At 38.1% G+C, this 24710-nt stretch overlaps 1 protein-coding gene and 2 pseudogenes across 3 annotated transcripts in view; 1 reads left to right on the top strand and 2 right to left on the bottom strand.

Annotated features, from left to right (window-relative positions):
- The window catches only part of Clvs2 (clavesin 2), a 95187-nt gene that overhangs the window by 46001 nt on the left and 24476 nt on the right, over positions 1-24710 (top strand). The window lies entirely within an intron of this gene.
- LOC116894768 lies at positions 4513-5522 on the bottom strand (annotated as a pseudogene).
- On the bottom strand, positions 13991-15023 carry LOC116892934 (annotated as a pseudogene).

Genomic DNA, 24710 nt, shown 5'->3' with positions numbered 1-24710 from the left:
TTGGTTGGAGGAACAAGGTTGAATTTAGTACAGTAACCATTGGTACCACCATTTAAAATAGGACTTTTTTTTTTTGCAAAGATAGAATAATATAGCTAGAAAAGATATAAATAACTTAAAGATAGAATAATGGCAATAGGTAGCATCTTATTAAGACATATGTAATTTTGTGATATATGTTGATCCTATTTATAGGTTACATTCTTGTGTTATTGAAACATTTTGACACCCAATAAAAACATTTTGTCCATGGGGATTACTTGCAAATATTGATTGTGATACAGAGGTGAAAATGCTGGAAAGTGTTGAGGAAACCTTTTCAAAATGAGATAAATCTTTTAATAAAGCATAATGGTTATATGATGATTTGACAAAGGGTGAATATTTGTTTATATGTCTATTTAATAATAGTGGTTAAAAAAGAAGAGGTCCTTTGAATGTGGGACAGTGGGAGGGTAGTTAAGTAGGTGGGATAGGAGGAAATTATATATTTTTAAGTTAATTAAATAAGCATTCATACATTGCACTGTGGACACAATGAATGTAAGAAATCTCTCCAGAAATTTTGTTCTAAGATGGGCAAGAAAGAGAAGCCAAAGGAATCTGATTTGGTGGAGCAAATAGGATGTTCTTTTAGTTTAAAGTGTATGAGTAGCTGTCTGGTGCCAAATAGTCAGTTCTAAAATCATCCATACAAGTAACAGAATATGGACCAGGAAGATTCCATTTAAGAATATATATGTGAATATATTTACACAATTATAGTTAACAAAACATGGGCCATACATTTGAAGGAGTGTGGGGAGGGGTATTAAGGTTTGGAGAGAGGAAAGAGGAGAAAGAAACATAGTAAGTTTAATTAACGAAAGTTAAAAAGCATAATGAAAATCTAATGTGTCATTTATTTTATCATGTTTTCATTATATTTACACTCAGGAAGTGGGATATTTTAAAGAATAAAACAACTGTGTTTATGAATGCATCATCCTGTTTCTGTTAATGTAAGTGTATATGTGCATGAGTGTAGAGACTCACTGAAGCCAGAAGTGTCCCCTGGAGCTAGACTTAACAGGCTAGTGAGAATCTCCCAACGTGAATTCTGGGAGCCAAAATCAGGTCCTCTGTGAAGATAATACATGCTCTCAACTGCTGAACCATTTCTCCAGTCCGAGTTTAGAGCCTTGTGTCATAGCCTATCAAAGAGATGACAGAAGTCCACATAGTCCTGGCCAGGACATAGTATTCAAAATGGCCTTACACATTTTGTCCACATTATTTCCTATTCATTTTCTTTCTGTCCTTACTTTATTCTTTGTCACATGCCACTTTGGCAGTTTTTAGAAAGGGATAAGTAGATCTCTTCTAATTGTCTGTCACTTACCTTCTTACAAACTGATGCCCCATACATTTTTACATACTAACCCCCCTACACAGGTTCTCTCAGCAGACACTCCCCCATTCCTTTGCATAGAGGAGAAACAAGGGCTTGCCAGAGTTGTTTGTACTCACAGCCCATCTGGTTTAAAAGATGATGGGATAAACTAGAGGATAGAGAAAAATAATGGGTTTGAGACCTAAACGAGAAAGAGAATTAAAACCTTGTATTGAAAGAGAGATGAGTTGTTCATATTAAATATCTCTTGAGGAAAAGATTTGTATAAAAAGCTTTGCATTGCACTTCCTTTGGCTCTAGATAAATTCTGCCCATCGTATTGATATACTGTGGGTTTTCAGAGGAATATATTTGTGAGAATATCAAATATTCTTCTGTGAAACAATCTCTTAGAAACGGCTCCATAAAGAAGACCGAAATTATTAGCAAAATCATTGGCACAGTAACCTGGAAGTGAGGAAATTTCACAGGATTCCACCCCCAAGCAAAGAACCAGAGATGACTAACAACCATTGGGAGAAAGAAATTGGCCCTTTCCAGGGATGAGACCCCTTATTGTTTATCCAATTCAGAGTGGTCAGCCTTAAAACTGTATGCACACCAACAATACAAATGGACTCAGCCAGTTGAATTCATATGTAGTTGTGTATTTATACATATATATATGTAACAATACTAATCAAGAGAAGAGGCTATCAAATTGAGTCTGAGAGGGCATGTGTAGGGTTTTAGGAAGTGCAGCTAGGGGCAAAGGAAAAGGGGGAAGCTAGAGGGAGGGAAAGAAGAATAAAGGGATACAATTCTATTTCAACTCGAAACATTAAAAACTAAAACATTATTTTTTCTAAAATGTGATCAAATATAACAACTTGTATGCTTTAACAGTTTTTTCTATGTACTGTTTTAGATTAATAGTTAGGCTCACATGAATAGAAAACTTAATATTACAACCTTAGAACCCCAATGTAATCTTCCTTAAGTAATAGGAATGACATTTCTTTTATCTTTTTTGTAGTGTGTGTGTGTGTGTGTGTGTGTATTTGTGTGTGTACTCTGTGCACATGTATGTATACATGTATACATTCATTTGAAAATGTGAGAGGGCAAGCATCCTTGGGATCCAGCCCAACTATGAAAGTCAGAGGGTAATGTTAAGCGTTCATCCACCATTCTTTTTGTTTGTTTAAGACAGGCTTCCTGCTATACATCCTCATTATCTGGGCCCTAAGATGCGAGGATTTCTTCTTCCCACCTTTGCATAGACGCATTAGGATTATACATGTGTGCTATGGTGTTGAGCTTTACCTGCTTCTGGAGATTTCAGTCCTCGTGCTTTTGTGGCAAAAGCTATTTTCCCAGCCCATCAATGTTATTTATTGTCACTTTAAGATTATATATGGAATTCTCTACCAGAACAAACAAATCTAAGTCAGTTTTAGCAGATCTGCATTATAGATGCATGTGTGTCAGTTTGTATAAAGGAAAATACTGTAAGAGAAAAAGTTGGGAGTCTTAGAAATCGCGTGAAACACTCTATGTAAGATTATTTCTGCGTAGTTTTAAGATTCAGCTTCTCTATGTACATGGAGAACAACTCAAAGAGCAAACTCTAAGAATTGGCAACCGAGATCTTTTGGAATTCAGCTGAAGCAGGCGTAAGAACCTTTGTTGTATAGCAGTGGTTGACCACAGGATTGCTATTGTATTTTTTTTTTTTTTTTTTACATTTAGAAGTTGTATTTCACAGTAACATGAATAGAAAGTATATATGAAGATATTCACAAGCTGGCCATTAGCAGAGGTAAAACTCCACCCAGCATTACTGCCAAGTCATGGAGGAGCATAAGAGGTTAAGTTAGAGAGGAGTCACCTTTCCCAGCAAAGGCCCTCTCCCTAGCAATGTGAGTTTAAAAATCCAAAGTCTCAATGGCCACAGGGAATGAGTACTGGAATGGAGCCCTGAGGTACCGCTCTATGCAAGGGCTCGCCTAAAGGGTCTGAAGTGTGTAGGCACCGAGGAAGGACAGTGGGATCCAGTGACCTATGCAAAAGGGGTGAGGGTCATCGGGGCTGTCTTCATTTATGGAAGTGGAGGAGGGGCTGTTGGGAAGGTGTCTGTGACCTACCGCAGGAGGGAATCTTGACATTGCTCCCAATGTACCAAAATGTCATGTTTTTTAAATTCCTTTAAATAAAGCCTCCCTCTGCCCACAGCTGACTCTTCAGGAGTCACTGCCCTGACCTCTCATACTCCCATTGCGCCTCCTAGCTGGAGTGAGGCAGAGCCTTCCATCCTCAGACCTCAAGGAAGCACACTTCTCCAACAAGGACAGTGAATCTGAGGATTGGCATCTAATCCTGGCTGCAAACTCCACCCACCAGAGGCAGTGCTGCTCTTGTACACAGGGTTGAGTTCCAGTAGTAGAACAAAAGAAAGCTACAGGAGCAAGGGAACCAGGGACTTCACACCCCGAGCAAAGTTACAGCGCAGACATTCATATCCTCAAGTGTGGACCACTGCTCATTTACCCACACTGCCCCTTATGTGTGTAAGCAGAGTCAAGGCCCCTTGGGCACAATAGCACAAGAACATAGAAACAAGGGCAGCTTGAGACTGTGACAGACATAGGCTAGCATGCCATGACCTCAGAGCAACAATGTACTCAAATCAGGTAATTAATAGTCATTTAGCAAAAATCCTATCCCAGAGCTGAGGTAACAAAAATCCAAGTTAGCTATTAATCCCTTTTAACCAAAATAAAGGAAATCAACACATAAAATCACTTAAAAAGACAAAGTTAAAAAAATAATGTCTCCCAAGAACTACGGTCCTTGTGTCTCTCTTCCATTTGGCTCCCTCACCAGTTTGGTAATGGGAGTGACCCACAGAGAAGAAAAGGTGAGTTCACAGGACTGAGAGGGTGTTTGGTCCAGGGAAAGAGAGGCTTGTGGTAAGCCCTCCCTTTTCTGGACTCCATGCAAAATAAAAATCTATCAATACCAATAACTTCAAAGCCCACTTTAGTAACAAGCCTAGATTTTACTAACACTACATACAAACTATAACCTTAAAAGGAAAGGCCCACAGAAAGTGGTGGTGGGGGTGCTGCACCCCACTCCTACTCCCTAGCTGTCTTAGTGAGCAGGGTTCTCCTTCCTGCCCAATCCACCAGAAACAGAAACTACAGTGAAGATAATATTAACTACACCACTCCAATTGTGGCATAGATCAGCTCCTGGACAACCACATCCTTGAAGATCTCTGTTTAGTAATAGAACACAGCATTGATCCCAGAGAACTGCTGGAACAACTGGAGGACAATGGAGATGAGAAGGGCCTGGAAGTAGCTAGGTGACCTGAAGAGCTCCAGCACAGTGCCCTGCTTCTCCTGTGACATACTGACACTCTCATTTTTCATTTCCTGGATCTCCTGGACCACATCCTGAGTGACCCACAACCACTGGAGGATCTCCTTCGCTTAGTCTTCCTCCTTTCTGTTAATGAGCAAGAACGTCAAACTCTCAGGGCAAAATGGAAGGGCTGCACTTTGCTAGAATGATGGTTAAGCCCAGTAGCCCAGGCCACAACTCTTCAGAGCCCTGAATAATGTCCAAACCAAAGACCTGAGCCACCAGAATCCCAACAACGATGCCCAGATAATTTAGCGTGCCAAATGCACCCTGAAGGGCAGTGGGAGACACCTCTCCAATGTGCATCAGCACAAAGCCTGTACACAGTCCACAGAAGATGCCAATAATGAAGCAGCCCAGGGTCAGCATTTCAACAGACTCTGCTATCTTGGTGAATCCCATAAGGCAGCCCCTAAGGATGGCCACCAAGTTGACTAGAAGCATGGAGTTGCGTCTGCCAAAGTGGTTGACAAACAGTCCAACAGAAAAAGCCAATCATGACAACAGAGTAGATGGCCACACATAAGGACCAGAGGGCTGTCAGCAGCCCCTTGCTTGGTAGATCTTCTAACAGCTCTTCCAACGTGTAGTTAAGAAAGTACTTAACGATTGTATCAGGTGCATTGATGACTCTGGTGTTGTAGACAAACTGGAAAGAACCAATTGTGGCAACAGTAACAGCAAACACCTGAGATGGGGTCACCTTCGTTGTCCCCATGGTCCCAACCTAGTTCTCAAGTCTGAAGGTAGATCTAGAGGTATCCAGTCAATGTCCTCAGCAGCAGCTCTCAGAAGGATTAAGGACCAATACTGAAAGCATCCACTGTTGTATTCTTAATACACTGTTCTGTACATAAACAACTTTTCAAATACATGGAAGATTTGTTCTTTTGAAAAGCTGAAACAATTTAAACACTGTTTAAAAAGAGTGTTTGTATGTACAGTTGACAATGGGCTGTAATAGCTAATCTTGACCACAGTACTGACTGGATTTGGAAACCCATGTGAGGTTACTAAAACACATCATGAGGGCAGTTACAGAAGAAATTAACTTCTGAAGAGAAGGCCCTGAATGTGAGGAGCAGGATTGTAGAGGCTGAGGGCGTCGATAGACCCCAGAGGGAAAGAAAGCAGATAGCTAGTGTGTGTGTGTGTGTGTGTGTGTGTGTGTGTGTGTGTGTGTGTGTGTGTGTTACATGTCTGCTTCTTTGTCTCCATGAACTGAACTGCTCTGCTCTGCCTTATCACCCTTACCAATATGGATTGAAACTCCTGAAACCAAATAATTCCTCTCAGAAGTTGGTTCTCTTGTATTTGCCACAGTGATAAAAACTCTGATCAACACTCTCTCCACTACATTTCATTTATATAATTTTCCTTTTCTCTTATCTTCATCCCTCTTGTCTTATGAAATTGATTGTTTTATAGAGTGCAGTGCTTTTTATATTGTCTGTAAAATTCATATTTTTATTTTATCTTCAAAGGAAATGGGTTGAATGCTTATATCCTTTTGAAAGTAATATGTTGAATTATGCTCCTCGTACGTCTACTCAGAGTTTGTCTCCTGATTGTCCGCTTACATATGTGCGGGGATAGTCAAGCCAGTCCTCAAGAGAGGCCAGCCGTGCTAACACTTTAGTCTTGAACTTGTAGGTCCTCATGACCACGAGAATTGAGTGGTGTTTAAACCAAGTGATGTACACTGTTTATGTTATAGTACCTGAAGTAGAAGAAGAAGAAAAAGAATAGCTGCATATATATTTTTCAGTATACCAACTATCCATCATTTGAAAAATATGTTTAAATTTTCAATTATTATGTTATTTTAAGTTGTAAAATGGTTAGTAAAAGTGCTAATACTTTACCAATGCTGCTGTAAGAGAAAGGTAATTAGATCTGTGTTAGGAAAAGAGCCTAGGTAAAAATGAATAGTATACCTTTAAAAAGATTAAAAACGAAAGGTGATGAACTACTAAGGCAGCAGGGACAAGGAAAGAAGTAATTATATTTGTGATGTATTCTAGCTATTAGAGAGCAGCCTATTTCAGTTGTATCTTAACACTTGTAGGTTGCCCAGTGCCAAATAGTCATCCCTGAATATATACAGGTAACCTTGTATATTTGGGTAAAATAACAATTGATAAAGAAAGGAAGAGACGATGAGTTTGAAGATTTAGGAAGGATATGTAGGAGGGCTTGAAGCAAGGAAAGTTGGAAGGAAAATAAACTTTCAAAATTAACTAAAAAGGTAGAAAATAATGTTTTTGACTTCACTTGAGATGAAAGTAGGTCATCATCTTACTTTTCCTGTTGTGACAAAACACTCTTGACAAAACTACTTACAAAAGGGTTCCTTCTGGTTCACAGTTGAAGGGTACTTTGTATCACGGAAGGGGTTTCAGTGTTCCAGGGGCTGGAAACAATTGTTCACATCACATCTAGTGCCAGGAAACAGAGAATAATGAAGTTCTGTGGCTTCTCAGCTTCCTTTCTCTGTGTATACAGTGCGGGAACCTATCAGAAATGATGCTGCTGACAGTGGCTGGATCTTCCCACCTCATTTAGTGTAATCAAAAAAATCTCTAGCAGGCGTGCCCAGAGGCCCATCTTTCAGATGATTTAAAATTTTTTGTCATTTTTGACAATTAACAAAACCACTGTAGCCACAACACTATACTTAAAATTCTAAAATAAGATTTTTCTGGAATGTAAGCTTTGTTTTGACAAGAAAAGTGTATTTTAGTAGTCAAAGCTAGTGATCTTTTGATAAAAGATGATTTGATGAGAAATATATTTAGCACTTGCAGTATGCTGGCACTTTCATTTAAGCAGATCATAAACCATGTATTTTCCAAATACAGCCTGATGATGGTAAATATAGATACCAAGAAGGCTGAGCATCAAAACACAGATCGGTGAAATAGATTTTGTCTAAAGTGCATTGCGATCAGATCACTGGAGTTATTTACGCAATGTGTGGATCACCCCTTTTGGAACGGAAGGATGCTTTCCTAGGAGTTGCATTTAAATACTCTGCAAATTCAATATTTACATTGTGATTCATAACAGTAGTAAAATTACAGATATGCAGTAGCAAAAATATAATTTTATGGTTAGGAGTCGCCACAATATGAGAAACTATGTTAAAGGGTTGCAGCATTAAGCAGGCTGAGAACCACTAAACTACATGGAGAATGGCCGTTAGAGCTGAAGAAACATTGCCTTCTTAGAGTTTAGTTCTTGTCACTTCTGAATGGTTTTAGCAGGCCAATGAGACCACAGTAAAAGCTGGGCAAATGCTCTTGAGGAAGGCTGCAAGGTTTCTCACTAACACATGTCTCGTCTTGTCATATCCCACTGTGTCCCTTTAATATCACTTTCTCCTCTTTGAAGTAGACTTTTAAGGGGGCTGTTAATAAAGTGTGTAAATTTAGGTCTCTTCTTATTCAGCACTGTCTGTGCCTGATCTTAGATTTTTATCTCTGGCCCTCTGCAGCTATTATAAGAGATTGAGTTCGTGAATTCACTGAGTAATGTTTAATCTTCTGTGAAATCCCAGTTACCCAAGAACATTTTTAATGTTCTGCTTTAATGTTCTCAGTGCTTTGGCAGTGTGGGGCAGAAATGAGTCATTTTGAAGTCATGCTTTCTGCCAATTAACACTATGTTTTTCAGACTCCTATGTGATTGCTTGCTTGGAGAATTGCTCTCTCCCCACTGGTGAAGCACAAAGGTCAGCTTGACCTTTGGTTACATTTTCTCCAGATCTGCTTCTCTTTGCCACTCTGCACAACTGGAAACCAATCCTGAAGTCCAGCTGTTATTGGACTGACATGAGCTCTGAGCAGATTCACATGAAAGCATTTCTTCTGTGTCAACATCTGAGGCCCAAACTAGCTCAGCCCAACTAAATAAAGTAAGTCCCAGGGTCTCAACAATTTGTATCAGCTAGCTTTAGAATGGGCTCTAAACAATTTTGCAAGAGCAATCATAATCTTCTCTGAATGTTTGTCATGAGTTGTTCATAGACTGGAGGAAAGGGGGGTTGCTAGTCTGTGAATGTCCTTTGTGAGGATAATCGGTCCCACAGGAAAATGCCAATGTGGACTCCAGCTCTCATGTCTGCTAAAAGAAGTAGAAATGTGGAGAGGTTGGTTAAAAGACAAAATTATTCACTTATGTGAGATGAATCTTCTCTAGGGATCAATCATATAGGATGATGACCAAAAGGAATAATAGCATAGTACCATAGTATGCTTGAAATTTCCTAGGAGAGCAGACTTAAGTGCTCTTTACACACACACACACACACACACACACACACACACACACACGCTATGGGATATGTTAATTAGAGTTATTATTTTACATTATACATATCTCAAATCACTAAATTGCATCATATATATATAATTCTAATTATATATAATTCTAATTATATATAAATTTAATTGTCAGTTTGTATGTCCGATAAAGCTAAAGATTGTAAGGGAATAAAGCTTCAAGTTCTGCTACTAAAGTATCTAATAATGCACTGAATGTATTCCTATAGGGCATATTTAATGAGTCACACTGGCCTCACGAAGAAAGATACTTGACCTTACTTTTCTTCTTTCATACTTGACTTTGCATTATAGTATTAAGTAAGGATATAGGTATAAAATGGTAATCTAGAAGGGTATTTAATTAAGAGTATTTATTCAGCATTATGGATTGAATAAATAATGCTCTCCCATAAACTTTGGACTTGACTGGTCACATAGTAGTCCTGTTTTGTGAAGTTGTGAAATCAGGAAGTGATTTGAGATTGGCCTTTGAAGGTATATTATCCCATGCCATTTCTGATTTGCCCCCTGTTTTATGCCCAAATGATGTGGACAGGAGTCTCCTGCCATGTGTTCCATGGCCACGACACTCTGTTTAAGTGAGTGGCTCTCATGCATTGAACCCTCTGAAAAGTGAGCAGAAATAAGTCCTTAATCTTTTAATTTGTTCCTCTCAGGTATTAGCTTAAAACCAATAAAGACCTGAGTAAGACACTATGATCCATCACCAGTATTTTATAGTCACATTTTATAATAGCTCTTTGGGCTTTTATTCTGATTCTTTCTTTAAAACATTCTTGTTGTAGCCTACTCACAATTTTTCTCTAAGTTGTCTGGTTGCTCTCTATAACTTTTACTTTGCATTCTTTTCAATTTAACTCTTGCTTTAAATCTACCAATCCTTGTTCAGTCTGTCTGCTGCTCCCCTGCTTTCAATGTTTTTATGCTTAAAAGGTTTCTGCTGCATCCATTTATCTACTTTTATTGTCCTAAAGCGTCCTCAGCATAATTGAAGTGATTAATTTATTTTTCAGTTCTGCAACTATTTTCTTTCTTTTAAAATATTTCTGGAACTTGGGAATTGGGTAAGTGGTTACAGTTCTGGCAGTGTCAGAATGAAGACTTGTGTTTGGATCATCAATACCTATGTAAAAGCTGCTCTGAGAATAAGATTGAGGAGACAGTCGAATCCTTTGGGTTTCCTGAGCAACTACTGTAGCTGAAACTTGAATTCCTGGGTTAGTGACAAACTTGTCTATAAAAATATCATGAAGAATAATAGAGGGAGACACTATACATTGATCTTTGTGCAGATATGCATACCCAAATATTATATATTGGAGAGATACACATGTGCATATACCACCCATACACATATGCACATGAAACCAAGTTTTTTCTCATAACTTTTAAAGAAGTCTCTTAAGAGCAGTGGAGACAAATAAATATATCCACATTATTATTTTCACTTTAGGAAACATTGGCTTTCAAATAATTATGTGTCACTATTTGCATCAACAAATATGCATCACAGTGTATCAATAATTATGTATCATTGCAACCTATCCAAAGCTTTCTAGTCAAACACAGAATGTAACAAAAGGATTGATTCTTTAGTTATGTCTTCCAGTTAGTATTAGCTGTCAACCTGAAGTCGTCCAGAATCTTCTGAGAGGAAATCTTTGAGTGATGAACTGCCTAGGTCAGATTGGATGGCTGGTAATTATAGATTCCCTTTGGGAGCTTATCACGATTATTAATTGATGCAGGAGGGCCCATATTAATGTGTGTGGGCAGAATCATCCTCAGATAGGTGGCGCTGGACTGTATAAGAAGGCTCTGTAATCATGAGCTGTTGAGCCAGTCAGAGAAACCAGTAAGTAGTTCCTGCATTGTTCCTGCCTTGAGTTCTTGCCGTGACTTCTCTCAGTGACAAATTTTAAAGATGCCTTTTAAAACACCACATTAAAAAGATAAGAAAACAAACTGCATATGGATAAGCCCTGTAGATAGCAGCAATGTCAGTTTTCTGTGTTTGGTAGTTTATTCTAGTGAACTAACTCAATCCTACACTTGTACAATGGGTGTATAGGACTACACAGTTTAGATTATTGCAAACTTCCTGCAGGTCTCTAACAATTTTTAAAGTCAAAATAAAAAGTCAGCGAGTCAATGAAAGATCAATGTGCATTTGAAACATTGAAATAGAGGATGACTTAGCCTAGGCCAATATCCCAGGCACAGGAAGTACTTTGTGAGTGAGGAAAATGTTGATTTTCTACTTTGAAGAATACCCTGGTGGTTTGAAGGAGAATGACTGTTGGTACTGTTAGGAAGGATTAGGAATTGTGGCCTTTCTGGAGTTGTGGCAGTGGACCAGGTTTTAAGGTTTCAAAAGAATCATGCCAACCTGACTTTCTTTTTTCTCTGCCTTCTTTTGACGACTCAAGATGTGAACACACAGCAACTACTCCAGTGCCATGCCTGCATACTGCTGTGCTTCTTGCCATGACTAACTGGCATTACCACCGTCCCCCTCCCCCAACAAAAGCTCTTCTATAAGTTGCTTTGGTTATGGTGTCTTGTCACAGCAACAGAAAAGTAAATAACATACCATACAATGACAACCAGTAAACATTTTCATTTTGCACCATTAACTACAGGAATATGACTTTTGCTATTGTTGTGTTTCTAGTCAAATCTATGTATTAGGGAAAATGTTAAGTGAAAGAAAATCCTTCAAGTTAAAAATATGCCTATTTGTTAAATTCTTAAACTATTTGAATACTCCATTCCCAGTTAGTGAAATTATTTGGGAATTAGGGATTGTGGCCTTTCTGGAGGTGTGTCATTTGAGACAGGTTTTGAGGTTTCAAGAGTTATGCTAGTCTAAGTTTCTTTGTTCCTAAGAACTTTTTGCATATGTATAATAGAAATATGGTTACATCACTTCCTTACTTTCTCCTTCAATTCTACCCATTCCCACAACATATTTTCTTACCACCTTCTGTTTTCTGATTTGTTGATAACCCATTCAGTACAGTTACTGTTGTCCATATGTGCACTGGCTAGTGGAGATCTAGTGTAACATAGGATACCGACCAACAGCCAACCCCTTGAAAAACATTTTCCCTTCCTCTACAAGTCGTCAAGTCCCCATCGGTCCTGGAATTTCAGCTGGATTGAATTATTTTTGTTTAAATAATCATAGTTGCTGTAAGTTGACAAATGCTACCCCATGTCATTGCTCGAAGACTGAATTTCACGACATTCTTCCCCATCCTCTTACTCTGATTTGCAGTGTTTCCTTTTTGCAGTGTTCCTTGATCATAAGGTGGTGTGCTAAAGATAAAGATAAAGATAAGGTTGACAAATACTGCTTCATTTTTGTAGCATTTGTTACCTTTTAAATATGAAGACATTTTGATGGCTTTCATAATGTTGAGGATCTTAAAAATTATGCAAATCTTGAAATGATACTTTCTATTTGGGCACACATGAGAATATAGTAACAAGAACATGAAAACACATGAGACCAGTGCTCCAGGAATGGAATATGAAAGGTAAAATAATGAATATAAATAGTACTTAACCTAAAGACAAGTTCTGTATATGAAAGATAAGATGGATTATTTAGATGAAGAAATTGGGTGAAAGGACTCTAATTTTTTTCTCACTAAAATGTTTGAGGTCCACCTAAGTTGCCCAAAGATGAGTCCCACTTTTATCCAAAAGAATAGAGCATAGACTTTAAAAAATATACACACATTGCTGAACATAACTGTAATATAATATAAATGATAATTAATTTTATATGAAAGTCCACCCACATAAATCACTGCAGAATAAAGTTCTCCAGAAAGTACATGTTTTCTGTGGGGAGGGGAATTTGTTTTATAGTGGGACTGTGTGTATATTTAGAGATATAGTCCACAGTTTCTGAATTTTGAAAGTGGGCAATGGCCCCCAAATGAACCCATTGCTTCTTTCTTGGTGCAAATCTACAAGATACCAGAATTTCTTGTAATAGACAAAATGATCTATTCTCTTCATCACCCTCAACCATGCAGCAAATGTTTTGAAACTCAACAGGAACTTCTCAGTAGTCATATCATAAAGAGTAGCTACTTATAATCTGAGCCACATCCTGTGTTCATGTGAGCTTCTTTGAAAAAATATGTGCCTGAACAATCTTTCAATTATCTCAAGCTATCTTTATAGTCTCAGGCTTCACAATCCATATGGACACCACACAGATCTGGAAAGTGGAGCAGAGCTTAAAGTGTCCTTGCAAATTATTGGAAATCACGACTCTGGCTTCAGTCATAATGTATTCCCTGAGGTTCTGTACTCTATCCAGTTTGATGACAATGGCCAGTAATTTAAGTTAGGGAGAAAACACATCATATCATCACCATCACCATCATCATCATAAGTGCATATGAATTTTATAGCTTTTATAGTATAAGATTAAAATGAACAGTGTCCTCTCCTATACATCTTCTGCATCCAGTCATGAAATTGTAGTTTCTGCCTTTCTCTACTTCTAACCTACATGTTTTATTTCCCTTTTAAATTTTATACAGTAATACAATTTAATACTCAGGATTAACAACTTGTATGATACCACCAATCTTGGTCTCAAATATTTTTTTTTTGAGAGGGTGCAGCGAACTTTATTGATTCAATAGAGAAGGGAGGGCTCCCTAGGCCCCTCCTGTTATTATGGGGTCTGCGATGGAATTGTGAGGGAGATGCTCAGTATTGGGGGCTGAGTTGGGATGGGAACTCCTCAGCAACTGAAGGCCTCTCTCTTGCTCTCAGTGTCCTTGCTGGGCTGGGGTGGGTGGTCCAGGGTTTCTTACTCCTTGGAGGCCATGTAGGCCATGAGGTCCACCACCCTGTTGCTGTAGCCGTATTCATTGTCATACCAGGAAATGAGATTTACAAAGTTGTCATTGAGAGCAATGCCAGCCCCAGCATCAAAGGTGGAAGAGTGGGAGCTGCTGTTGAAGTCACAGGAGACAACCTGGTCCTCACTGTAGCCCAGGATGCCCTTTAGTGGGCCCTCAGACGCCTGCTTCACCACCTTCTTGATGTCATCATACTTGGCAGGCTTCTCCAGGTGGCATGTCAGATCCACAGTGGATACATTGGGGGTAGGAACATGGAGGCCATGCCAGTGAGTTTCCCATTCAGCTCTGGGATGACCTTGCCCACAGCCTTGGCAGCACCAGTGGATGCAGGGATGATGTTCTGGGCTGCCCCATGGCCATCATGCCACAGCTTTCCAGAGGGTCCATTCACAGTCTTCTGAGTGGCAGTGATGGCATGGACCGTGGTCATGAGCCCTTCCACGATGCCAAAGTTGTCATGGATGACCTTGGCCAGGGGGGCTAAGCAGTTGGTGGTGCAGGATGCTGACAATCTTGAGGGAGTTGTCATATTTCTCATGGTTCACACCCATCACAAACATGGGGGCATTGGCTGAAGAGGCAGAGATGATGACCCTTTTGTCCCCACCCTTCAAGTGAGCCCCAGCCTTCTCCATGGTGATGAAGACACCAGTAGACTCCACGACATACTTAGCACCAGCGTCGCCCCATTTGATGTTAGCGGGATCTCGCTCCTGGAAGATGGTGATGGGCTTCCCATTGATGACAAGCTTCCCATTCTCAGCCTTGACTGTGCCGTTGAACTTGCCATGGGTATAGTCATACTGGAACATGTAGACCATGTAGTTGAGGTCAATGAAGTGGTCGTTGATGGCAACAATGTGCACTTTGCCAGATGCAGGGCAGAAGGCAGCCCTGGTAACTAGGTGCCCAATACAGCCAAATCCATTCACACTGATCTTCACCATCTTGTCTATGAGATGAGGCTGGCACTGCACAAGAAGATGTCTCTGGAGCAGGGAGGAGCAGAGAGCCTCAAATATTTTTTTAACATCACTATATTCTCTTTCACTGGAATTAAATTAAGTAGATATTTCTATATATCTCTATCTAAGAGACTCACAGGTAGGAACATAAACTCACTGACCACTTGTTTTTCCAACAAATTTGTACCAGAGACAATTCATTCTCAAGTCTGTTGGTTCTTGCATCTCATTTCTATCTAACATATCCATAACTCTTACTGTCCCATCCTTAATGCCCATGGTGACCAGGACTTGAGGTATGAGGGTCCTGATATATAGGTACTTATCTCACATATTACTTGGTAAGTGAATAAATTATGAAACTAAAATTCTACATGTTTTTTTAAATATCTTAAAATTCCTGTCCCATATTCATTGCACTAAAATATAAATATTAAATCATTGGGTTTCTATTCTAGGTTACTTAATTCTGGTACAGCCATTATCCTATGTATGATTTATAGTATCACTGTCTTTTCAATAACACCTTGTGCTAAGAGACTTACCAAACCAGATAATTCTCACTCTCAAGGAGGCTCAAAAATGCCTTCTTTGGGACACTGCCAAGCCTTTGTGAACACACTTTCAGCTGCCAACTGACTGCCATAGTAATTGTATTATGAAGAGGCCTGGGCTTTACTATGTTTCTCTCTCTCTTCTTTCCTCCTGTGACACTCCTCTACAAATTCTAAATGGCATGTCCCAAACACTGTCTCATTTGTGATCTCTTTCCTCATCTTTCCTAATCTTCTCCACAACAACCCACCTTTTCTTCTTAAACATCATGACATCTTGTGGCAGTGATCTTTCCTTCGATATTATTATTCTTGCTACCAGAACATAAGTTACTCTAGGGTAAGAGGACTCTTCCTTTCTATTCTCCTTACATTTCTCAGCACTGGAATTTAATAAATATTTATTATTGAACTTCTTTGATGCTCGGAATACTAAATATTATTATTATTATTATTATTATTATTATTATACCGACTGTGACAGTTTTATTGCTATGTATTTTTATGAGGATATATAGTTATACACATAAACATGTTTGTAATATAGGGTCAATCTGGACATTTGAAGCACTTATAATGTACAAAGGAAAAGGAAAAAGTCATTTGTTGTTGTACTTCACAAAGTCAACTAAGCTACTTTTAGGTTTGTTTTTCAAGTGTTTTCTATTCTTTTGAAAAATAAATTATTTTTTGATTTATTGACTCTATTTGGCAGTTAGGAAATTATAGAAAATACTATTCCATGATTCTTGACTAGCCTACCTTACAAATACATTATTAATTTATTCTTTCTTTCACTGAAGTAAATTAAAATTGATTACAATGTTGCTAGTTACCAAATATAAAAGTCAAGTATACATTGTTGTACATAGAATTTTGCTTCAGTTACTATGTTTTTTACAATTGATGACAAGAAGTAACATGGGTGAAAATAAACAATAATCTTTTAAATTTCTTTCAAGAGTATTTTATGTCTATGTATCTTTAACAGACATGACAATTACTATTTCCCAAGCCCTATTCAGAACAAAGTTGCCTCTAGTTTCACATGTGATAGATAAGTCAACAGTATCCTGGAATTCCATTTATGATGATCTGTCTGGTTTAATTGTAATTCACTAGTTTCAGTTCTAGTATATTTTGTTATGTGACTCCGCTTTGGGAAAGTTTGGATGTGAAATCAGCATTTCTGGATACACACTATTTCATTATTAATACACAGGTCAGTGTATGCATGAGTAAGACATTCTTGTTGCCAGTTGGTAGGCAGATGGAAGCTATAAGTCTTGTGAGGGCCTGACTTAACAACCTGTTGGTGTGACTTTTGTTGGAAGATAGGTAATTTTATGGTGTGTTCTCTTCTTTGAGGTTTTACTGAACTTGATGCCCAATAGACTGTGAGTACATATGAGAACAGTCTCTGTCATGTTGTCAGTGGTCCCTCAATGTCTGATTACGTCAGGCACATACTAGCAGTCAAGGACCGAACTGACTCTATGTTTCATGTGTGGGCTGTTGGCTGTGGTTCCCTTCAATGTATAATTAGTCTCCCTTGACAGAGGAACAGCTGAGAGAGCATCACACCTGTTTTGTGCATAAAAGAGGCATTCCTCTCATTCAGTTACTGGATGACTCAGTATGTTACAAGTAAGCTATTTGCATTAGCTCTCTTTTGGGAAATAGTAGATTTATTATTAGAACTGATGAACCAAGTGTGTCGGGTATCATTTTATTATATATGTTTTCAAAATGCAGCAAGAGAAAGAAAAATACAAAGGTTGACCATAGGGGTATTTTCCATAAATAATAAACATACCCCTTCTTACAATGATAATTTAGTGGTGTTTTTCGTGTTTTTAAAAAACAAGATAAAAATTAGAAATGAAAGCATGCTTTGTGATACAGTAATGACAGGATATAAAAAAAACCCTTAATTAACATGGTTCAGTAGAAATCAGTCTTGGGTTAGAGGAATGTTCTTCTCTGGGTCTGTGAGTTTCATAACTAGAGCAGTCCTGACAATCATCATGGGTTGAGTGATCTGAGAATATTCTTTCTGCTTCCCTTGAATGATGCCTAGAACAAAGCAAAACAAAACAACAAACAAACAACCCCAAACTCATCTTGCCTAAATAATGAATGTTGATTGTATTTATCAAAACAATTTGGTCAAATGCCACTACCTTCCATATGTTGTGTGATACATGGTCACCTTATGGTATATAGCCATGACAATTTAAAGGGTATCTTCCAGAGGATTCACTGTTGGAACGATTTTGCTAATAGTGTACAGTGGGAAAATATGTCCCTCCACTGTGTCTTTCTAAGTCCTTCTTATGCAACATATCAGGCAACACTATTAGATTAGAACATCATTTCTAAATAATTTAACAAAAAAAACGCCTTGCACAAACCTGAAAAAGAAAAAAAAACTGAAATATTTCTCTAACTATACAAGAATTCAATATCAAGGAAGAACAGCAACAATGGGAAAGAAGATCTTTTTTCTGTTGGCCATGGTATCATGAAGTCTTTCTTAGCCAAAAAAGAATGAACAGAGCATGGGAGAGTGAGAGCTTGCTGTTGTAACTATTGCTACCTTTTGGGACAAAGTGTCACTGTGTAGCCTTGGAGGGAATCTTGCTACTGATAACTCCTTGCCTCACACCTATGAACTGAGATGGCAGGCATGCATCAGCCAGCTCGGTAGAAATGATGAAATTTTAAATACAATATCAGAAGTGATGAGTATGGAGTCAAGCACAGTATGTATTTGGTGAGAAGTACACACTGACTAATAGAGGGGCAAAGCTTGGAAATCAGTCCTCTGATTCAAACTTGCATTTGAAATGCTATCTATGTATTTGTGTGAATTTGGGTTAACATTTGAACAGCTAGCAAGCAAAATCATTTCAAAATACACTGATATTTCAAAAATTAAAAATCCAAAACCAAGTTCTACTTGGAAAGTTACACAAAAACCAAAACCAAAGTCAGTCTTTTCTTAACAATTTTTAAATGATTCATTTAGGGCAAATCAATGTTACTTTTTTCCTTTCTTTTTCTCTTTTATTTAAGCTGGAAACACTTGATTGAATTCAGAAATGAGATCCCCTCAAGATATATTAAAGGAAGCAATATGGTTAGCATGTCAAAGCACAGAATTGTGGTAGGTTTAAATACAGTTGAAGAAGACAAATAGGCTGGGAAGAGAACCAGATACAACAACTGCTACAGCAATCACTTGCACTTCCTGCACTGTGGCACAGAAATTAATATCGTATGTGTTGTATAACCATGGCTATTATGAATAACTATTATCATAGTTCCAAAGCATCTTTATAGAGTTCCAAAGGTATTTATAACAGTCATTTTGTTTTTAAATGGTGAGAACATGAGTGATGCTTTAAATAGTATTTAGAAATAGTCAATACTATTCTAAAAACATGCATCATATTTATAACAAAAGGACCCTGAAGGACCCTGATGCTTTGCATCCTAGTAAAATTTTAAGAGTAGATGTATGAGCCAGTCATGTTGGTATACACCTGTAATAGCAGCTATATTGGGAGGCTGATGAAAGATTGCAAGAACAAGGTCTCCCTGGATTACAGAGTGAGTTCAAGGGCAGTTTAGGCAATTTAGATAGACCGCCTCAACATTAATGACAAAAGTAATGAGTCTGAGTAAGGGAGACATGTGGAAGGTGAGAGCTGTCTGAAGTCTATCAGAAATAAAGTCTGAAATTTGTAATTCCTGGGTATTGATTGCTAAAGTTTAAAATTAGGTGTATTGATGTGATACGCACAGTGTTTGAAGTACTTCAAATTGCTTCAAAGATGCAAAGAAAGAAGATAAAAAACTGATGTACTTAATTATGAATGAATAAATTACAAATACATTTTTGACTAATAAGGCCACTTTTTTAAAACTACACACTTGCATCACGAACCCTAGACTTAAGAAATGGTTCCAGAACTATGGATTTTATTCTTGTAAGGTAGTTCATTTCTAGCTTAATAACTACACATCCTGACTACATCAGATGTTATGTTTTTCTTTCCCACTTGGCAACATTATGAGCAATAATACCACAGTTTTATATTCTAGAAAATTAATTTACAAATCTGATTGACATGCTAACAGTTCAAAATCTCTATCTGAGGTACACATTTTGGGGAGAAAAATAGGCAAATTTTTCATCTGAGTAATTTTATGATATGAACATGTACTAGATATATGTTTTCATTCACAAAGTCTGTAGGGCTGTATTAAAAAAAAACAAAGGCTTTGTTTTGATCCAGTTCATCTTGTAATTGTTTGCAATAGTGTTCACTTTGGAAGGAACTTATGCTGACTGCTGGAGTTACATCTAAATCTATCATTTGCCAAAGAAGGATATTTGCTTGTGTGTCATGTTAGCACAGGCTGGGAGAAATCCTGATGGCTGTGCGATGTTGATGGGTCATTCTCTATTCTCTCCAGCATTGAGCCAATACATTCTGTGCATCGTGCACTAAGTGCTCTGCCCAAGAGAAACCAAAAATGAATGGGGACAGAGGAGCCAGTGGGAACTCTTGGAAGGTAGAATTCAAGTGTATTTTCTTCAACCTATCTTCACCACACTATCCCTAATTGCATCACATTTTTTATATTCCCGTTTACAGGATACAGCTGTGATTTATGCATGGTCACTGATAGGCACCTTGTATGTATGTTATCTTGTCTTCCGTAGTGGTACCCTGGACTGCCTTTATAACCATTAAAAAATACCTTCAGAAGTGCTTTCCTTTGGGTAAAGTGGACTTAATAGTGTGTGTGGTAGTCTTTCATCTCTACAAGGTATACTCAGTAAATAATAAAATTTGAAATTAGCATTTCTATTGAGTGCTGTTCCTTACAGAAAAGAAAACGAGGTTTGGAAAAGACAAATTACTTAGACTAGTAAGGCAGTACCTAGCAGAGTGTTTTTTAATTGGTGAATTTTGCTTAGCTCTGTTTCAGAACAGATTTACAAAGTGCACAGAGTATAAAAATGAGTGTGGCATAGCTTCACGCACTAAGCACACATTTTCCTGAATAGTCAAAAAAAAAGTATATTCACTTACAGGTTATAAGTATGTAAAGTTTAATGGAAAAGCTGAGACAATGGAGTTCTTAACCCTTTGCTACTAAGCTTTGGCTTTGTGTTCACACCCAACCTGTGGTTGGGATTCAGCAGCTATGATCATATTTACTGCTGAAAACCTCTTGTCTTCTAAATGTCATCTACAAAGCGGAAGGGGGATGTCTAGGTCCCAACTGCTATCATGTGTATGTGCTTGTATATGGTGATGGCAAGGGAGTGATGTGTGTGGAACCAGGGACTCTCCTGGTTGCTGTATCCTGAAAGAAAGCTTCAGTTGGCCAGGAAACCATCATGGAAATTGCCGCTCCATTTTTATATGTGGTTGAAAATTAACGATGTCAATATTAGTGACGGTGATGTTCATAGCCTTCTCAATTGCCCAGAACAATAATTGTTTCATGAGTGTCTGAAATGTGGATCTATGATGGAGTCAGAGAAACCTCAGCATAGGAAATTAATTTGAAAGACACATGAGGTCGCATCTTATACCTGGTAGAAATTGAGCCAAATCTTCTCTTGATAAAGGCATTGCCATGCCAGTGTCTAGATGCTTGATAATGAATGTAGCCAAGTTGAGGCCACCATTAACAGGGTGCCATGAAATAAACAGTAGAGACAGCAAATAATTTACACTCTTAGGAAATGAAAAATATAGTATTGTGCTCAAAGCTTTTATTATTAGTGATGAAAATAACCAATATGACTGGATCTAGCAAATAATATTTGTATGTGTTTCGATTTTATTGCCACTAGATTTGTAAAAATTATAAGGTTATATATAGTATACAAACTATTTAAAATAACTAGGATTGGCACACATGGTGCTGGTTTTGAGCATGCGCTTTGGGAATCAGCATCAACGCTGAGAAAGCTGCATCATCACATCCTTGAATGGGCAGACAAAGGGTACCTTGAGAACTGCAATGTGGGGTGTGGTAAACACAGAGAAGACATGAAAACAATGTGCATGGGTGAGAGGAGACAAGTCAATTATCATATACCATAATATAGTATTCATTGTTGATATTGGACTACAGTGGCACTGAATACATGTGGCTACCCTCAAATGTAGTGAACCTCAGAGTTGATGATATGTGTCTCTCTCTCTCTCTCTCTCTCTCTCTCTCTCTCTCTCTCTCTCCATATATATATTTCACCCTCATTGTGACCTTTACCTATTCTTTGCTCCTACTCATGTTCTAAAGAAGACAGGAAAATATCAATTATGGTGCTACTTGAAAGACAAGTCTAGTTAGAGAAGTTATTTTGTTGCTTTTCCTTATATGTTTATGAATGAAGCTGATTCATTTGGAGTTTCAATGATGCAGAAGAGAGGAGTCTAGTCCTTTGAAAGAGAACTCTAGCATATTCAACCAGGTGGCAAGTTTGTAAGTCATCTGGTTTAGGAGTCGCTTTACTCTAGGCACTGGGCCACAGGTAGGCAAATTAACCCTTTCTTCATCACTCTGGGATCAGACCTACCCCAGGAATGTTTTGTTGAGAAGTAGGCTTTACTAGAGTTGGACTTCTGCCCTTGAAGTGTTTTTGATGTTCATTTAACCTACTGAACAAATTCTGAAGTTTCCTGTACCACAACTCTGTGTTGTTCTTGTGCTTAAGCATGATTCCTTTTTGATATATAAATAAGGAAAGGAGAATGTTTACAATAAAGTGTAATAATAATAATAATAATAAGGTATGTTTTTAATGTAACCCAATTTATGTTTTAATTTAATTTTTAAATTTTGATGTGGCAAAGACTACAGTTTATGTTATACTTGTGGAGGTCAGAGGTCATGAAAGAGCATACCCCAAAGCGGGGGACGTGTCTCTCGCTCCAATAACAGGTGGGGTGATCCCCAGGAATCACACACAGAGGAAGTAGCTCTTCAGGCAGGGGTTTATTGATGTTAACAGCAAGAGTACAAGGTCTCATCTGCAAGCGTTTATTAATGAGATCCGGATCCGACACGTATCTATACACAGGAGACAGAGGAAACATCCCCGAGCCTCTTCAGGCATGGGGGTTTATATGGGAGAAGCAACAGTCTTTTCACGTGGTTATCAGCAAGGAAATGGGTCCAAGGTCTCATCTGCATATTCATTGTACATGCAGGGGTCCTGTCCATAGTCTTTGGGTAGTGGTGTTCTCAATATAGGAGAACTTGGCTCCTTCAAGTTCTTCCAGTTCTTTCTTTATTCCTTCAGAGCAGGGTCCTGTTCTCAGTTCATCCGTCCGGATGGTATTCCCCTTCCTCAGGGGAACAATTGATCATCCGTCTTGACATTTGTTTTTTAAGGCATTTGGGGCCACTTATCAATGAGTACACATCTTTCAGGCGTCTTATCTTTATCTGTAGAAACAGGGAGTCATCCGTCCGGATGGCCCCTTCCTGGAACAATCTGACCTTGTTTTTTTGCATCTCAGGCCAGCTCTGTCCTGCCCCCTTATCTGCTGTTCTTTTGCAGTTTTTATGAAGTTTTTATTTTAACTCTTCAGCTCCAAATGGTCCGGCAAGCCCTATAGTCTCCCTCAGGTAGTCCGGACCTTGTTTATGACTAACTTTTTGAAATTTAACTCTTCAGTCACATTATGAAAATTGCTTATTTCTTTCGACCAGGTTAGTTGTCATGTTTGAAATCAAGCTGTCAAGTACCCTTATCAATTCCATTGAGTCAACTTTTGGAGTTATTTGTTTATTTATTGGGAGGTCAGATGTAGGTGGGTCCATCACAGTATAAGTTTGGAAGTCAAAGGACAACTTGCATTTTTCTCCTTATATCATGTATAGGTCCCAGGAACTGAACTTAAATCTTGAGGCTTTTTATATTATTAAGTAATATGTATAAGAATATATGTATATTTTTGGTTGTGAGCCTACAACAGCTGAACCCTCTTTGCAGATGATTTGATAGTATACATAAGTGACTTCCAAAATTCCACCAGAGAACTCCTAAACCTTAGAAACAACTTCAGTAAAGTGGCTGGATATAAAAATTAACTCAAACAAATCAGTAGCCTTCATCTACTCAAAGGATAAACAGGCTGACAAAGAAATTAGGGAAATGACACCTTTTACAATAGTCACAAACAATATATAATACCTCACTGTGACTATAACGAAGCAAGTACAAGATCTGTATGATAAGAACTTCAAGTGTCTGAAGAAAGAAACTGATGAAGATCTTAGAAGATTGAAGGATCTATCATGCTTATGGATTGGCAGGATTAATACTGTAAAAATGGTCATTTTGCCAAAAGATTCAATGCAATCTGCATCAAAATTCCTACTCAATTCTTCATAGAGTTAAAAAAGGAAATTTGCAAATTCATTTGTAATAACAAAAAACTCAGGACAGCGAACACTACCCTCAACAATAAAAGAACTTTTGGGGGAATACTATCCCTGACCTCAAGCTGTATTACAGAGGAATATTGATAAAAACTGTATTGTACTGATACAGAGACAGACAGGTAGATCAATGGAATAGAATTGAAGACCCAGAAATGAACTCACACACCTATGGTCACTTGATCTTTGACAAAGGAGCTAAAACTATCCAATGGAAAAAAAGATCATTTTCAACAAATAATGCTGGTTTGACTGGACGTCAGCATGTAGAAGAATGCAAATTGACCCATTCTTATCACCCTGTACAAAGCTGAAGTCCAAATGGATCAAGAACCTCCACATAAAACCAGATACACTGAAACTTATAGAAGAAAAAGTAGGGAAAAGCCTGGAATACATGGGCATTGGGGAAAACTTCCTGAGCAGAACACCAATGGCTTATGCTCTAAGATCAAGAATCGACAAATGACACAAAGGAGTACTACTCAGCAAAACAAACAAACAAACAAACAAACAAAAAAACCCAATGACTTTATGAAATTCGTAGGCAAATGGAATGAACTAGAAAATATCATCCTGAGTGAGGTAACCCAATCATAGAAAAAGACACATGGTACACACTCATCGATAAGTGGATATTAGCCCAAAAGCTCGAATTACCCAAG

The sequence above is a fragment of the Rattus rattus genome, chromosome 2 (genome assembly GCF_011064425.1).
Source record: "Rattus rattus isolate New Zealand chromosome 2, Rrattus_CSIRO_v1, whole genome shotgun sequence".
Classification (NCBI taxonomy): Eukaryota; Metazoa; Chordata; class Mammalia; order Rodentia; family Muridae; genus Rattus; species Rattus rattus.
Note: the sequence above shows the minus strand (reverse complement) of the source record. Positions and strands in the feature narration are given on the sequence as shown.